General features: G+C 43.1%; 1 protein-coding gene across 2 annotated transcripts in view; it reads left to right on the forward strand.

The window, feature by feature from the left end:
• Positions 1-4,208, forward strand: part of PEAK1 (pseudopodium enriched atypical kinase 1) — a 298,079-nt gene that overhangs the window by 232,614 nt on the left and 61,257 nt on the right. The window lies entirely within an intron of this gene.

Here is a 4,208-nt window from a genome sequence, read left to right on the forward strand (position 1 = left end):
CTGGCTACATACGGTAGCCAATGGCAACCCACTGCCACAGGGGCTGCAGCCTATGCTGTCGCTGGCGACTCACGTCAGCCCAGTTCCAGGTTGAGCTGTTGTTCAGCATCTTAGCTGTAGAGGGCAGTGTCACTAGACCTCATATGTGGGATCCGAACCGGGGCCCTCTGGCGTCCCAAGCCAGTTCTTAACCATCGCGCCACTCGGCCGGCCCCAGATATGGCTTCTGAAGAGAGCCAGCAAATGGGAATTCAGAATACCATTTACCCCAAGAGGCAGATGGTCTCTGTAGAAGCCTGATTTCATTTACTACCCCTTCTGAAACTGAATGAAGTTGGTTGAATTCAAAGATAAAGTTGAACTGAAATTGTGGAAATACTAGGGTACATAAGGCATTTAATCTGTTCTAATGTGAAATCTGATTTGCCATTTTAAAAAGTACACTTAGACACTTAACAGAATTTTTACAAAAATCTGCCTTGAAAGAATTTGCCAGGGAAAAAAAAAAGGGGGGATTATTTCATTTGATGGTGTCATGTTTACTTCTGCAACCCAGATAAGCCATGTGGGCTTCCTGCAGGAGACTGCTTCTGCAGCTTTGAATTACATGTGAATGTTGCAGAGTGATGAAATAGGCTTTGCCAAGGGATGCCTTTGAGATGAAGCGGAAATGGTGTTACCATTGCCTGTGAACACCTTCAGTTCATTCTCCAGGTTCAGAAAATGTGGTGTGTTTGTGAAGATTATAATGTGATTTTTTTTAAGTGTCAGGTCAATCAAGCCAGACCTCAATTAAAAACTGATCATTAATGAAAAGTTTGTGGGAGAGTTTGAGGCACAGGTAAAACTGTTGTCTTCCATTGTGGAAGTAGAACAAATGCTCAGAGTCCAGCCAAGCACAGGCTGTCAGGGTTTGGCCGGGCCTGACGAGTTTAGTGCTATAGTTACTGCAGACACTACACTGTGTCAGAAAACGAGGGGCTGTTTCAACATGCATTTCAGCGCCAGAAATAGAAAAGGCATAACTTCCTCTCATGGGCCATCTCTCAGTTAGCAGTAAGCTTCATAGTGACAAGCATCAGATTGTACTTAGCCTGAAAAAAATCCAGTTACCCTCATCATTATTTGCTATTTCAAGACATGCTAAAATACAATGTGTCATAATTTCTAGTACATTTCTTGTAACTTCATTTTAAAGACATTGCATCTCATGGATGCAATGGGATAATTTTCATTTTCTCTGTTATTTCCTTTTTGATACTGTCATCTAGTTGTAGGTCAGAGTAACGGGGACAGAACCTGACTTTCCTGATTCCCACTTCGGTGTGTTTTTCATTACATTAAACATTTCCCCGTGAAGTGTTGGTGAACCGCTTTGATAGGAGATAAAGCCTGTATTGGGGAAGTATCATTTATTGGGAGGTGGGGAGTGATTTTATATCTGAATATGAGACATTAAAAAATCAATGATCAAAGATTATATTCCCTTGTAAAATTAATATGCCTAAGGTAAACGGATTGTAGGATTTTACTTCTTTCTTTCTGGACTATTTGTCTATTTACACACAGTGACTAAGTCAACCTTCTCTGATGCTGTTCTCGATTTCTTTTCATTTTTTAGTCTCAGCATGTTTCCACATCTAAGCTTGAACTCTCAAAACCTCTCCCTTTCCCCACTCTTTTTTTTTTTTTACCATTTCAGTCACACAAAGAGCTATTCTTCCCTCAAGCATCAAGACATGACATTACATAGAATTTTTTAAAACTCTTCCTTTTTAGACACTGCCATCACTGTAAATGCAGATTAAACATCTCAGCATCCATTTGCAAATCCATGTGGCTTTACTTGCATCAGCTCTTTTTGTATAGTTGTTTATAATTGACAGTGATTGTAATTTGTAATTTAATATGCCAGTGCACTTTCTGCAAATGTGCTTATGAAAACTGGTATTTATATGGGATGGACGTTGTGCTTCCCTGGTCCTCAAAGAGTTAATCCAACTTGCTTTCACTTTGCTTAGCTCCCCAGAAGTAATGGCACATTTCCCAGACCAAACCCTAAGGTAAAGGTTAAGGTACACAGGGTGATATTAGGGGCAGAGCCGGAGCCGCTTCCATCTTGCCCAGTCTGGAGTCCTCCAGAACCCACTGGGGCTGCGGTTCCGCAGAGCTTCCGAGCATGGTTAGCAGACCCCAGAAGGCCGTGAGGAAGCCCTTTCATGGGGAACTGCAGGAGCGGGTACAGCAGGTGAGTTTTCATGTTTCTTGTTTTGGAGCATCCATGTTCGAGAAGCCCTGACAGCCCAGAGCTGTGGTTCACATGTGTGGGAATAGGCCCAGGGCATCCAGTCCTGAGGCTCATGGCTAGCAGCCCTTTCCCTGGGAGGAGAACAGACAGGGAGGGTAGAGTCGTGGTTTCTGAACAGCCTTCACCAGTCCTTGCTGACACATGGAAGAAAGCTTTCTTTTAGTAATAACACGGAGCTTGGAGGAATAAAGAATATGCAAGAGCAAGGCTGCAGAGGTTCGAAGCCTAAAAACAGCTTCTTGGAAGTCTCTCAAGTTGACTCTAGAATAAGAAGAGAATGTGTGGAGGTCTAACATTTTTCTTCTCAAGGGGGGCTGATATTTTTAATCACTTTCTATTTATTCCTTTGAAATCAGAAATGACTTATATTATCTTTTGCCAACAAAGATAATTTTTCCTCTCCTGATGCCTGCTGATAACCACTCAGCGATCTACAGTTTTGACCCTGAATGGTGCCAAGAGGGCCTCGGAAGCCTCACTTTGCTTCCTTGTTACTAACACGGAAGTAGAGCACCCTCGTGACCTTGACTGGATGAAACCTCCTTTTAGTAGAAGGCGGCTTTGTCTGGAGCCTGCCCTTGGGGTTGATGACCTCAGAGCAGCCCCTTGGGGGAGTCCTCCTTTACTGAAGCCACCCTGCTGGCTGCCAGGGGGTATGATTCCTGTCTACCTCGCTGCCCTCCCCAGGGCCACCTCCCATAGTGGCGCCCCCAGCTCATTGCTCTCTCCCAGTGTGGAGAGACCCCTGGCTCTGCCAGCTTTGAAAGAATGTGTTTAAAGTTGTATATCCAGCAGACTTCAAGGGTTATTTTTCTGTTCGGGTACATGCATAATTTCCATAATGAAAGCTTGACAAGAAGCTACTCCTTCTCCTTCAGATCTAGTCCCTCAAACCTCCAGGTGACATAGGTTCTGATGACACACGATCAAACAGTACCTCGTTCAGAGAAACTTGTAAATGTCACCATGACTCGCTGCCAATTGAAAGTCTAGAAATAATATGTAATAATATATAGTTCCTTTTCTTCTTTCTCTTTGCCCATTAACAGAAATAAAATTAAAAAACAGGAAAAAGAGGAGGTGAGTGGGTGACAGTCTAGGAACACTTTCAGTGGACCCAGAAACCATGAAAGATGCCTGATTTTGAATTTATTTCATTGACCAGCTCAATTAGATTTTCTATCTAAGCCAGTTTTCACCACCAGTATTGAATGACCATTCCATCCACTTGTACTTTATAGCAACAGAATTGACAGGTCAGGCAGAGTGGGCAGAGGGGCAGATTGGAAGAGAGCTGTAAGCCAATGAGCAGGCAGAGAAGGGAACAAGGTTGGGGACACAGAGTGCTGTGGAGGACCTTACTCAGTGTGCGGCCCATAGGATGCTCAGATCCATCTTACAGAGGAGAGTAACCAGAACACAGGCTTCCTGTGCCTGCCTGCCTTGTGCACACAGGCAAAGGTTCATGCTCTGTTCCCCTGACAACAAGGCCTTCCTACTAAAGCGATTGCTTAACTTCCTGATTTAAATAGTCTAATCTCAACTTCATTCCTGATCCTTTACTAAATATTTTAATAAATACTTTAGTGTGTAGTAAATACTATATACTAAATAAATACTATGTAGTAAAGTATTTCACATTTACTATAGTGTTATAGTACTATATGTAATAAATATGCTAAATACTTTATTAAATACTTGAATATATTTATCTTTAACCAGTTAAGCATTGAACTCCCTCTACCACCATCACCACCTTCTGCCTTAAAAAACAAAGTTCTGGTCCGGCCGAGTGGCGCAATGGTTAAGAGCTGGCTTGGGACGCCAGAGGGCCCCAGTTCGGATCCCACATATGAGGGCCAGTGACACTGCCCTCCACAGCTAAGATGCTGAACAACAG

Source organism: Hipposideros armiger, unplaced genomic scaffold, assembly GCF_001890085.2.
Source record: "Hipposideros armiger isolate ML-2016 unplaced genomic scaffold, ASM189008v1 scaffold_931, whole genome shotgun sequence".
In the NCBI taxonomy this organism is placed as follows: domain Eukaryota; kingdom Metazoa; phylum Chordata; class Mammalia; order Chiroptera; family Hipposideridae; genus Hipposideros; species Hipposideros armiger.